This window comes from Tamandua tetradactyla, chromosome 1, assembly GCF_023851605.1.
Source record: "Tamandua tetradactyla isolate mTamTet1 chromosome 1, mTamTet1.pri, whole genome shotgun sequence".
Lineage (NCBI taxonomy): Eukaryota > Metazoa > Chordata > Mammalia > Pilosa > Myrmecophagidae > Tamandua > Tamandua tetradactyla.
This window is the reverse complement of record NC_135327.1, coordinates 119646796-119661341: the sequence shown is the minus strand read 5'-3', so window position 1 is coordinate 119661341 and position 14546 is coordinate 119646796. Positions and strand designations below refer to the sequence as shown.

The 14546-nt window shown below is 38.8% G+C and overlaps 1 protein-coding gene across 4 annotated transcripts in view; it reads right to left on the bottom strand.

Moving 5' to 3' along the window:
• The window catches only part of SLC25A13 (solute carrier family 25 member 13), a 211344-nt gene that overhangs the window by 45099 nt on the left and 151699 nt on the right, over positions 1 to 14546 (bottom strand). The window lies entirely within an intron of this gene.

The window sequence follows — 14546 nt, the reverse complement described above, 5'->3', positions numbered from 1 at the left end:
AAAATTCAAAGCAATCCTCCAAAGCAAAATCCCAACAGGGCTTCCTAAAGACATGTGAAGACAGTTAGGAAATGCTCTGAACTAAAAGAAACTTATGCCAGTACACATTAACATGCATTTATGACATTTAGCACAAGACTAGATAAATGAAAAGATTCAAATATGCAAGGCCATTGAGTACCCTGAAAAGGTACATAAGACATGCTTGCTATCCAGTGACACAATCAATGACAGTGCTGGAGCCCTTACTATCTGTAATTCCCTGCCCAATGCACATTATTTGGTAGCATCTAATAAGATACTATGGTTTCCTAATCTTTTTTGTTTAGAAGGTGGACACTAGGGAACTGGCTTTGATGTACTTCAGCACCAACCCATAGATGGTAAAAAAGAGTACAGTTCATCATACCTCTGGATAGTCTCCAACTTCTATTGACTCTCGCTTCCCAGCATTCTTGTTTCTATCTCCTCTTTATTTACAGAGTAAAGTCATTAACCAAGAGGTCTTGTATGCTGAAGAAATTCCTGGACTCTGAAAGTACTAGCAACCAAAACCATGCAGACTAAAATTCTGTTGCATAAAACTCAGTGGTTGATACGGGAATTCTCTCTTATCATTTGTGGAAGTTTTTCTGTGACGTCTACATTTTCAAGCTGTGGTTCGTGCCTATGAAGCCTCTCCCAGCAGAGAAGGTAGCCCAGTTGCAGCCTCCAACTGCTTCTGACTACTTGGGTGTTTTCCCTCTTCCTTCCTACGTTTCGTTTGTCCTTGCACTCGCTAGTCCTATTCCTCTGACTTTACGGGGCCTGAAGGCTGCAGCCTTTCTTCTAGTATGTGGCAGCTCTCACCGCAGTGACCTCTAGACTGGATATTTCCAGTCAGCCTTTTGACAGTGGACTGCAGGTCTGGCCTCTAGGTTGCTCTGTGAGAGCATATGGTTTCCCTTCCACCGGGTGGGGGCAGTCGTCCCGAGACTTAATTCTCAAAAACAAACTGTCCAAGTGTATGATCAGAAAGAAGGCATAGCTCTCTGAATGACCAGAGCCCTTTTTTGCTCTCTCCTCCTTTCTTCTTCTGGAAGAGTGAGAGTCAGACATTTGTCAAGTATGTTCTATGCCCCAGGTAGTGTGCTAGACTCTTCAAAGAAATTATTTCCCTCATACACCTAACAATGCTCACCTGGAGCACCCGTGGTTCTGGAGATGAGGAAACAGAAACATGGAATTCTGTCCAAGACAGAGTCAGATTTTGAACCCAGGCTGGCCTGATTCTCAATCCAACCTCAAAAATATTATGCTGATTTCCCTATTGTCAAAGGCCTGAACTGATTTACAACAGATCCATTTTCATTTTTTTTTCTTTCATGTTCCAAAACACTACCTGCCTGAATCTTTAATTAATCTGATCAGATGGATTAGAATTCCCAAGATAGGAAAGATTCTGTCTAAAGGAGATAAATAATTTAGAGATGCTCAAGAACTTTAAGAAATACAGAAGAGAGATTTTTCCTAAAATACAATATAACAATTGTATTTACATTTCCTACATACAATATAATTGATCATCAGATGCATTAGCTTCTTTCTTTTAGATTAGTCAATAAATTATGAGGAACCCAGGCCAATAAACAATAAAATTGCCCAAATCACAGCACATTACATCTAAATCCTTGATGAATACTGTAGATTCAGAAATATGTATCTAGTTTATTTTCTTCAACTGGGCACACAAAATATTTTAGTAATGTAGGATTTACCTAAATACAGCAGAGTGGCTAAGGATAGGTGCAAAGGAGTCAGACAAGCCTGAATTTTAATCCAGGCTTTAACAATTCTTCTCTATGTTACCTTGGCCGAGTGCTTCAAACTTGCCAAGTCTGAGATTTCTCACCTGCAGCACAAGGACCACCCCACCTCACAGACTCACTGCGAGGAGTAACTAAGGCAACATGTACTCACTGCCCAGCAGTATCTGCTGGAGAGCAATCGGTCAAGAAATGGAAGCAACTGTCAGGTACAGGCATGGCTCCCTGGCCAGCAGCCTTGGCCGGGGCACTGGAGAGAAGAGGGCTGGATCCATGTGTCAATAAACACCCGCAAATCACCTAACCTACCCACCCCAAATTTATGACACCTGTAAAGTGAACACTGCAACCTGAATGACATTTATGCTTTCAACCAAATTAATTGTGCACTAACTCTATAGGAGGCTTACAAAATTCACAAAATATGGGTATTGTAATTTTTGAAACACTTCTATTATTGAGAAATGGTCATTCCTGTCCTGTTGTAGGCACCAGTAAAAATAACAATGGCCCGAGAGCCAGAAGAGAGTATGCAACGCTACATTCGTGGAACCGGTCTCCCTTGATCCATTCAGGTGTGTGCTGCTCCCAACAGTAGCAGATTACTTTGCACCCACTGGTTATGACAGAGACCAACAAAGAGAAAATAGAATGGGTGCAGCACAAAAGCTTCGCCACTACTAAAGACAATGCACAGTGCATGCTATCTTTGGCCAGGCAAAAATACATATGAGAAAGGCAATACAATTGCCCTTTATTTTCAAGGTCAATAGAATCTTTTGGATCTTAAAAGCGGTTCCAAGAGGCTGCTGGACGCCTCGCCTCTCTACCAATGCAAGTGAAAGTTCACATCTCCATGGGAAGTTTCAGCAATTGTGACTGCTGTCTAAGGTATATATCTGATCTTCATGAATTTACCTTTGCACCCAGGAGGGCTGAAGACAACTAGGAAGGGAAATGGGATGAGAAAGCTACAACTGTGTCAGAATGAAGTACAAGCTCCTCCAATGAATAGAACTCTACTGACACAGAGCATCATTATTTCCAAATGCTCTCTAGTTTCTCATACAATTCAGGACTTATGTCTCAAAATAAAATGATAGGAGTTTTCTTCTAATACCCCCTCTCTGATATGGGCTAGATATAGGTAGTCTGCAGAGAACTTGACATGTGGCTCCTAACACAGCTTTCTTCGGCTCAGTGCCGAAGTGCTTCTGAAAGCTTGACTTCTCTTCCTCAAGTGTCTACCATCCAAATTCCTCTGGCTATGTTATACAATGATTTACTTCATTGCTGACACTTGTGATTCTGAATGGGTGACTCTACTGTGAGAAGTAATATATACGTTTCTTTTTTAAAAACAGAATTAAAAAAAATCAAATACTTAGAAAGATAACAAAATACAGAATCCTAATGTCCTGTTCCAATTTCTCTAAGATTTCAAGAGTAGCGACTTTCACTAAAATGATGCCCATATACTTGAGGCCTAAAAATTGTGAATAAGTAAGATTTAAAGAACATGTACCTTAACACATACTTGCTTATCATCATAGGAAATATAGGCAGCCTAACTTACATAATCTAAAGGGTCAATTCAGGAGTTCTCAGCATCTTATCTCACCCCCACTTTATATTTCTCTGTAATACATTTTCTTTCACCTGCTACAAATTAAACAACCTTTCTCCAAAGCTTCTGTACTAACAGAGATTGTACTAGAAAGCACTCTAGGGCTTGGGGACCCAAGTCAAAAGAACTCACAAGATGAAAAACCATTCTTTCTTAGGATTTTTTTCCCCAAAGCACTCTAAGCAACACTCTTGAGAATATTCAAACAATATTAAGTCTGGCATTTAACAAAATCAAAACTGTTATCAATCTGTTGTCTACAAAAACATGCCAGCTGATCATTTTATTTCACATAATCTCTCCTATTTTTTAAACTAAAAGCATTAAATATAACTGCAATTTAATCACTTCATTTTAATTTGAATTCACAAGATACTTACAGCTACTTAAAAAATTAAGTGGCAAAATGTATATGAAAAATATGTATCTTGATATTTTAATTATGCTCAATTGAATGTACTTAGATTTAAAGCACTTTTCACAAGTGACATGTGCTAAGAATATCTAATTGCACACTGACATTCTAAAATGTGTGCTTACAGGTATCAAAAATAGATTAATAGGAAGTTGTGGAATATGCTTTTTTTTTTTTAAACTAAAACCCAAATACATTATTTTGATTATTTGGACACAAATAAAACTGTAACTACAAGTAAGGTTTATACTAGTAAATGTCTAATAATTTACATTGCACATAAAAGGATTACTCAAGTGATGACAGTATGTGATATTTGAATAAATTGGAAAATAAAGATTTTTAAAGAAATCTAAGCTACAGTGAATTTACCATTAACTCACTGTTGTATTTAAATGCAGCAAAAATGGAGACACGAAAATAATTTATATGTAGCGCGAGAATTATCATCATATATAAAGACCATAGACCAAAAAGAGATAATCGGCAAACAAGCAATGGGTGGATCAAATTAAAACATACTGCCCATGGCAGCGTTACAAGTACTGAAGACAGGCGGCATTCAGCAGCCTCACAGAGACATTGGCAAAGGTGGGGTGGCGACTGACTTCATCCAGCTCTCAAGGGAGAGTGCGAACGTGGGCCCTCACGAGAGCCAGGATTCCTCACTGGAATTGGAAAAAAAGGACCTCTCAAACTCTCTTACACCTGTATGACTAAATGCATCTCTCTAAACAAAGCAAAATGGGATTTTTCTCCTTTTAGCATTCAAATTAATTCTTCCCTTAAGTAAAAAAAAATGTGCAGTTAGTGAATTAACAACTCTGAAAACAACTTTAGAAAAAACTTGCTTTTGAGACAGATACGAAATTGAAATTTCCTCTTAATTTCGTAATCACATGGTAGAGCAGAAGAAAGCTATTCTGTTCACAAGTTTTAGAAATATTAAATTTCATATTTTCAACTTCATAGGGTTTTAATAGGCCCACAGAAGCCTGGCCAAGAAACCAGAGTGGAATCTATCTGACTGACATTAAAAAGCAATTAAGCTACGGACCTGTCAAATATGTTAACATTTGGGCTCTGTGTGCTATACATGTCTATTTTGATTATGACTACCAGAATCATTTAACGATTTACAGACTTTCAATGTCTAATGTGCCTTAACTGTATGAAACCTATTGCGTAATCTCTGCATACTCTCGTATAACCTCTATCTATAATTAATTATTAAAAATATTTCCCTGGTTTATTAGAAAACTAGAAATAAGGCCCAATGTCTGAACTGTATCAGATCAAACAACTCTGAGACTTTCCCAAAGAGGAGAAACAGTACAAAATAGAAAAGAGGCAGGGCCAATATCTGTTACAGGAGGCAGACTTTCCCCTAATAAGATGACATTTCTGAGCCACCAGAGGCAGACTTTGATCAGGCAGGCTATACCTATGGATCCTTTGTGCCATCAGATGTTTCTTATTTTTGCCCTTGGCCCAAATAAAAATTAGGGAGAGAGTTCCTCACTGAAGCAGGCAAGCAGGCAGGCAGAATTCTATTCCAGTCACTGCCTTAGACCCGTGCCCTAGAAGCCTTCCGGGGAAAACTGTGATGGAGCTGCCGCCTCAGTTTCTCAGAAACGTCCATATTTAGCTACTGTTATTGGTAACATTTTTGCTTATTTTAAAAACCTCCCTTTCATATATGCCTTTATGATTCTGACATGATTATTTCGTATGTTAACTATTTGATAAAATCCTTTCTACAAAAACCATAAGCAGAATGCGTAAGTTATACGAACCGAGGGCTCCAAGCTATTTATCTTTATCCTTTATTAACGCTCTGAATATATGTGGGGGTATAAATTTGCCATTCTTTGGAACTAAACTAAACAATAAAATAAATGGGGACTTTTTGAAGGTTGGTTCCATCAGTGAATGATCATGGGAGATCTTTCTAGAGATCAAAATAGATCTTCTTTAGTTCTGAAGAACGGCAAATTTATACTGGACAGGCAGTATATAGGCACGGTTACTGCCATTTCCTAGAGCCCTTCACCTCCTACACACACACACACTCCCCTCACCCCAGCCCTACAGTTAATGCCTCTCCTCTGGACAACTGTTTCTAAGATAATATTAACTATGCATATGAAGCAACTGCCCTTGTTTTAAAATTACGTAACTGCCTTCATCACCAACACCTTCTAGTTAAGCATTTATGCATTCAATAAATATTTTTAAGTATCCCATGTTATCTGATGCAATGCTAGGCACAGAAATATACAGTAAGACATGGACCCTGGCTTCAGAGTTTATAATTCTCAGTTAAGTCAACACTTACCCAAGGTCTTCAAGATGTAATTAGCAGTCAGCACAAAGTTATAAAGGAAGATATTCCCAAATGGCAAAGCAGTGATTATATCCGATAAAGAGAGCAGGTCACACACATTCATATCTAACAAAGTTTTTTAGTCTTGGAGTCAAACGGAATGGAAGACAGGGATAAAGAAAAAGCACAAATGAAGAAAATTTACAATATGGTCTTACATTTGTGTAGTATGCAAAAAATTCAGGAAATAATTTGTCATAGTAATATTAACAAAAAAAAGTAACCATTTTATTTTCATTCTACTGCAAATGGATTATAGATATGTAAGTATTAAAAATAAATACTTTTCTCCATAGCATCATTGTAATACATAATAAATATTGACTATTTGACATGTTATATGGAAAGATCTTATAGAAATACAACTTAATAACTGAGCCTCACATAATTCTATATTGATAACAGTAAAAGTAGTATATATGTACAGAGATTTGTGGAGTAAGGTAAAATTCTGCCTTAAGAAAACTATACTGTGAGGCCACATCTCCACAGGAAATCCTAGGAAGAAAAAAAACACAAAAGCAAAACTTAAATCCACTTCAGGCAATCCACCTCACCAGCTCTGAGTGCCAAAACAGATGTATTCATTACATGAGGACATTTTTTTCCTGGTTTGATATATGATTCAAATCTCAAGAAATTTCAAGCTCAATCATAAGGAACATGGTTTTGGCTAGATTTCATGACAAAAGTACATACACTATTATATTCAGGGGATACTTAAGAGAATCTAGAGCTAAAAATGGTTCAAGTAGGATTTGAATACCTTTACACATGGTTGAAACAAATGGAGTTGTTAAGTAAAGCCATTAATATCTGGGTAGGGTCATGACTCAAGGCTGCTCCGTGGCCTGGTGCACAGGGGAGGTGAGCCGATCAAATTTCCTTATCAAGATTTAAATGAGAAACAAAACAAAATGATACTGAGCCAATTAACTGGGGCTTGGGAAGAGATGAAAGGAAGCTAAAAGGTCACAGTGTAGAGAGAGGCCAGGTGGCCAACAAGAACATGAAGGGAATTCTTGAAGAGGTGAAGATCTTAAGATGTTGGCATGGTGAAAAGGTGTGCAAAGAGATACAGAGTCACTGGGAGAGAGAACAAAAAGGCCACGAGGAAGAAATGGACAAAGTAGCTAGTTTCCAGAGCTGCCTCAATTCTCAAAAGCCTTCAGTTTTACTTTATGTATGACCTTACTTTCTAAGGTAAATGTAAATCTCCATTTGCTTGTTTTTACTTTAGTCAGTTTCCGCCCACTGTAAATAAGAGCAATATGGAGCAGGAATGGGTTCCAGGACCAGCAACAGAACCTCAGAGAAGCCATGGGATTCACTAGGGTAAAAGGCAAGGAGAATATACCCCTTCTGCAATATTGGTTTCTGCTTACTGAACACTCCCATTGAGAGGTAAAGTCTAATATCTCTTCTCTTGACTCTGGCCTGGCCTTAGTGATTTGAATGACCAACAGGATGCAGTGGAAGCAACATTCTGCCCTAGAACTTCTGCCAAGGATTCTTGGAATATTCTTTGGAGGCTCCCACTTAGCACCAAGCTACCATGATTGGAAAAGCACAAGCCACATGGAGAAGCCATATGTTTTGGCTGCTAAAGCTGCCAGAATGCAATATACCAGAAATGGACTAGCTTTTACAAGGGGGATTTATTAAGCTACAAATTTATAGTTCTAAAGCCATGAAAATGTCAAAATTAAGGTATCAAGAGGAAGATACCTTCTCAGGAAAGGCTGCTGGCATCTGGGGTTCCTCTGTCACATGGGAAGTCATACAGCAACATCTGCTGGTCCTTCTCTCCAAAACATCTCTGAACATTTTCTTTCTCTCTTAGCTTCTCTCAAGGCATGTCCTCTCTCTCCATGAGCTCTCTTAAAGGACTCCAGTAATGGATTAAGACCCATCTTGAATTGGGTGGGTCATATCTCCATAGGAACAACCTAATCAAAAGGTTCCACCCATAATAGGTCTCCCCCAACAACAATGGATTAAAAGAACATAATCTTTTCTGGGCTACATATAGATTCAAACTAGCACAGCATACATTGGCTCTCTGGTCAATAACCCCAGTTGCTTCCAGCTAAGAGCCAGTATCACTATCGCTACCAGCCACAAGAGTGCACCATTTTGGACATCCAGCCCAGTTGTGTCTTCAGATGATTACAGCCCCAGCTGCCTATGACCACATGGAGAGCGCAAGTGTGAACAGCTCAGCTGAACCCAGTTAACCCACAGAACCATAGGGATAATAAACTTGTTTCAGGTGATTTGCTATGCAGCAACAGATAACCAGAACATTTCTCTTTTTCAATGATAGAAAGACATTTCCCATTAGGAGTCAAGCCATGGGACTGGGATTGGAATCCAGTGTAAGCACAAATAGAAAATGAAAATCATATTTAGCAAAAGGATGCTCTACTGCTTGGCAAAGGAAAACAATCAATACAGAAAAAACAAATAAGCAGTCACAAAGAAGATCACAGGTTTCAAGAACCCTAGACATAGTTTAGATCCTTGACCCATCATATTCAAACTCCAATAAGCTCCCTTTCTCTTGAGGTAATGGCAATCTACTCTCTCAATCATTAGCCATGTATTATCTCATTTAATCTTGACTATAACCACGTGATGTAAGTGTGGTGAGTTAATGATAGCTACAACTTTTTTATCACTCTTCTCACTGGGAAATAGTCTTTCTCCCTCCTTCTGTGGCATCCAGCTAGCTTAAAGAGAGCTGCAGCTGCTCCCTTTGCTCTCATAACTCTCTTTGGAACAAGATACTGTAATATGAGAAAGCCCAAGCAGCAATGTGGAGAGCCCCATCTGGAGAACTGGTTCCATGCTGTCAGTTCCAGTTGAGACCCCAGATGGCTGCCATTTGTATGAGGACATCTTTGACTTTCCAGCCATCCCAACACTCCAGCTGACTGTACGTGAAGCAGAATGGTCTAGGCATCATGAAAAAAAATTAATGATTGTTTTAAGTCACTAAATTTTTAGAGTGCTTTGTTATGCAGCAATAGAAAACTTGAAAGAATAAATTATTCCCATTTTAAAAACAAGAAAACTGAAGTTCAGAGAAGGCAAGTAAAGTTACCTACACCTTGACTTACATTTTGTAGATGAAGGAGTAGCAGCCCCAAACTGACTAAAAACCCATCTTCTGTCCAACATAAAAGACTGTCTTGATTAAATGCAATTATTTTCACTTATAAATGATTATGATTTTAAAAGGATCCATTTTACAAATAAAAGCATCCGTGTTGTTCAATTCTCAAAAATCACAATTGTGAGGTTTGGAAAGGAACATCTTTACCCTGTAAAATGATGTCCAGCTCTACGCTGGCTGTACTCTGTGATCTGGGAAGCAATGAAGGTACAGCTGGGGGAGAGACATGTGATAGTTAAGTTTGATGGTTAACATAATTGCATGGAATCTTGAATAGGGAGTGAGATCTTGGTTTGTACAGGTTAGTATGATTCCCCTAATACATCCCAGAGTAATTTGGGCAGTAAATAAAAAAGCATTTGCAAAGTCCCCTTAGAGGAAAAAGGAGGAAATATTAAACTTCCCCCACCTGGAAAATTCCTGATATTCTTGCAAGCAGTAGGGACAACCGATTTAAAATAGGCTGAGCCCTCAATCTTGGGGCTCACCTCTATGAAACTTATTCCTGCAAAAGAGAAGTTGACCCTACTTATTATTATTCCTATGAGCTATGACTCCACATTCCCCCCTGCCAAGAGAATCTCTTTCATTTTTCAGATGGGGGCTCTCTCTATAAGCCAGCTTGGCAGGTGAACTCTTTGCCCTCCCAACTACATGGGACATGACTCCCAGAGGTGTAAATCTCCCTGGCAATGTGGGACAGGACTTCCAGGGATGAGCCGGGACCTGGCATCATGGGAATGAGAAAGCCTTCTTGATCAAGAGGGGCAAGAGAGAAATGAGACAAAATAAAATTTCAGTAGCTGAGAGATCTCAAACAGAGTCGAGAGGTTATCTTGGAGGTTATTCTTATGCATTATATAGATATCCTTTTTCAGTTTACAGTTAAAGAGAGCTGAAGCTGCTCTCTTTGCTCTCATAACTCTCCTTGGAAGTTTATGGTGTATTGGAGTGGCTAGAGTGAAGTACCTGAAATTGTTGAGCTGTGTTCCAGCAGCCTTGATCCATGAAGATGACTGTATAATGATACAGCTTTTACAATGTGGCCATGTAATTGTGGATACCTTGTGGCTGACACTCTGTCTATCCAGGATATGGCAGATGAGTAAAAAAAAAATAAGGATAAAAATAATTAAATAATGGGGGGGTGGATAAGGGGTTAAAAAAATGGGGAAGATTGCAATACTAGTGGTCAATGAGAGGGAGGAGTAGGTGTATGGATGTTGCTTTACTTTCTTTTTCTAGAGTGACACAAATTGTCTAAAAATTATCATGGTAATGAATACACAACTATGTGATGATAAAAAAAAGTCAAATGTGTGATGAACTATATGATGATACATGAGCCTTCAACTGTATACTTTAGAGGATGGCATTCTGTGTGAATATATCTCAATACAATTGCACAAAAAATAAAAAGTGTGATGATTAAGGATTGAAGGGGTTTGACTAACATAAAGAAAGCATATACAAATGGCAGTGACCAGATTGGATATCCATAAACTGTGAAAGTTTGACAAGATCATTTCTAAGAGCCAAGTTAGCTTTAATATTCATTCATTTAACAAATATTTACTGAGAGTCTAATGGTTACCAGGCAGTATCCTTGGGACACATCAATGAATAAAAAGATCCCTCCTGCCTTTGCAGAGTTTATATTCCATAGAATGGGGGAGACAGACAATTAAAAAAGAAAAAAACATGATAAGTAAATAAACTATATAATGTGTTTGAAGGTGGTAAGAGTTAAGGGGTGTGTGGGGGGGTACGCATGAGACAGACACACAGAGAGGCGGGGGGGTGAGAGGGAGAGAGAGGGAAAGAAGAACAAGGCAGGCTGGCAGGATGTGTGTTGGCAAGGGGGAATTTTGCAATTTTAAATTCATTCAATATCCAACATTAAGTTTAAACTCTAAGACCAAAGTAGAACTTTAGTTTAAGGAAGAAATTCCAAGTTATGAAAATCTTGGTTAAATGAATACACTGCTTCAACCATAAGTAATCTATGTAACTTGTTTATAAATCCACATATTCAGTATAGGCCACACTGCAACAACTGGAAGAAATACTCCCACTCACTATTTTCTGAAAACCAACGTACACGTGTTGCACTGATGGGAAAATTTTGCAAAGACAGCAATCAGGGAATCATGAACTGTTCATGGCACCAGGCCAGAAGACAGCATTCTAAAACAAACATTTATATTGTTTAAGAACACATTTACATGTAATAAAAAGTATAAAGACACATGAGAGCGAAAAGCATCCACTTCAGGATAGGGTTACCGCTCCTCCATCCCTCTTGGGAGAAACAAAGAGGGAAAAGCAATAAGGAGAGGTACACGAGGGCCTCCAGCCACATTTGTCAAATGTGACATCTTAAGCAAGGTGGGAAATACATCTATCTGCATCTTTTTGCCTAAAAACTTTAAAATAACAAAACTCACCCTACTGAATATAATGTTAAAAAAAGATAAGTAACAACAAGTTGCCTTGAAAACAAGGACTGATACATGGCTGCACAAGCAAGCACAAAATACCACAAATAGGGCGGGCCACGGTGGCTCAGCAGGCAAGAATGCTTGCCTGCCGTGCCAGAGGACCCGGGTTCGATTCCCGGTGCCTGTCCATGTTAAAAAAAAAAAATACCACAAATATGGGAATCAGCATAATCCTGAGGGTCACAGCATCAAGGTCATACTTGTTTGCAGGGAAAAGCAATTTAGACTGTTCTTCCTTCCATGGCTTCCCAATGCGATATGCTTGCCAGCCCCTTTCAGAATCAGTGATGTGAGCATAGCAATTATTCTTCCCATTCACAAAGAAAATAAACTTGCATAAATATCAGCTACATATAAATATAAGTACAATCGCAAAAAAAGTGTCCTCATTATCAAAAAAACGGTGGCCCCATTATCTTTTTCCAAAACCGTGTTAACTTGTCTTTCCAAAAATTATTACAGAAAAATATTATTTTCTATTTTCTGTTCTATAAGACAGTAGTTCCACTTTTCTTGATAATCTGTTCTGGTGACTATTATTCCTTTCCATTTCAAGGTAGATTTATTTTCACGTGAAATAAATTAATCATCATATTTATATTTCTTCCCTGAAACGCACCATGGCACTACTGGTATTTCCTAACCTTGATGGTTTTCTTTTCTTCTCTTTTTTTTTTAATATTTTCATTGAGAATCATCCACACACATACAGTCCAACCACATCATACAATCAAAGGCCCACAATCTCATCACATAGCTGTGCATTCCTCACCATGATCATCTTTAGAACATTTGCATCACTCCAGAAAAAGAAACAAAAATTAGAAAAAAGGACTCATCCATCCCACACACCCCCGTCCCTCTCACTGACCCATGGCATCTCAATCTACCCAATGCTCAACCCCCAACTCCCCTCTTCATTCATTTCCTATCCTCATCTTTTTTTACTCATCTGCCCATACCCTGGATAAAAGCAGCATCAGACATAAGGTTTTCACAGTTACAGAGTCAGACTGTAAAAGCTATATAGTTACACAGTCTTTTTCAAGAATCAAGGCTACCGGAACACAGCTCAACAGTTTCAGGTACTTCCCTCTAGCTACTCCAGTACACCACAAACTAAAAAGGGGTATCTGTATAATGCATAAGAATAATGTCCAAGATAACCTCTCAACTTTGAAATTTCTCAGTCAGTAAAACTTTGTCTCATTTCTCTCTTCCCCCTTTGGGTCAAGGAGGCTTTCTCAATTCCTTGATGCCAAGTCCTGGTTCACCCACGATTTCTGCTCCATGTTGCCAGGGAGATTTTCACCCTTGGGAATCATGTCCCACGTAGAGGGGGAAGGCAGTGAGTTCACCTGCGGAGTTGGCTTAGAGAGGTCACATCTGAGCAACAAAAGACATTCTCTGGGGGTGACTTGGGTATAATTTTGATGGTTTTCTTAAGATCAAAAGATTAAAGGCCAAAGATCCCAGACCCCTCAGGATTTCAATCCTCTATTTCACGAAATAAACAGAAGACAGTCAGTAACACTTATTTTATTGAATTAAGAACTACAACCTACAGATCATATAGCTTTACATGTTATTTTTTCTTAAAGGGGCAGCAACAAGGCAGTAACAGCGACATTCTCAGAGATAGTGCATCAGTTGTTAAAGTCAGTGGGAACCTAACTGGTATGGGTAATGGGAATGGGTCCTCTTTACTCTGCTGCATTCACTGAAGGCTCCATGGCTACCCACAGTGATGCTCGATCACGTCCACAACAGAAGCTGAACTTCTGACTGACAGAGAGAGGGATGGCAGGAAACAGAGAGAAGCAGCCAGCACACTGTGTAAGGAGATGCCTGAAGGCCCAGGCTTCTGTCTGAACACCTGCAACTTTTTGGTAATTTTAACATTAAAATATTAAATTGTCCAAGGTTCAAAGAAACAGGAAGCAATGCCCCAGGTAAAGGAGAACATTAAAGCATTAGAAACCATCAATGAAGAGGAACAGACCTGGGGCATTCCAGAAAAAACTTTTTAAAATGGTCCCAACTATGCTCATAGAGCTGAAGAAAAACATGGACAAAGAAGTAAAGGAAATCAGGAAATCACATACAGAATATATCAATAGTGAGGTGCAAATTATGAAAAGGAGCTAAACAGAGTGGAAAACCAAAGAAGGGGCAGGCTACAAGGGTATTTCAGTGGCAGAATTCTTGCCTGCCATGTGGGAGAACTGGATTTGATTCCCAATCCATGCACTTCCCAAAAACAAACAGAAATTCAACAAAGGGTACTGCAATAACAGGATACTCACATGGAAAAATAATGAAATGTAACCCCGTCATATAGCATACAAAAACAAACTGCCTGGAGGGAATTCAACAGCACGTTACGGCTGGCAGAAGAAAAAATCAGTGAACTTGAAGAGATGCTAAAGGACAACAGGCGACAGATAAAGTTGCACCAAGAAATACAGAGCTGCCATGAGGGCTATGACATGAGAATACAGAAATGCTGGTACTATTACATTTTTCGTTTGTAACTCTGCTTTTTTCTTCCTACAGGATCTAAAAGGAAATGCATACAAGATGGTGATAAATCAGTAGTTCTGGACTCATAAAGTATAAACATGTAATTGCGAC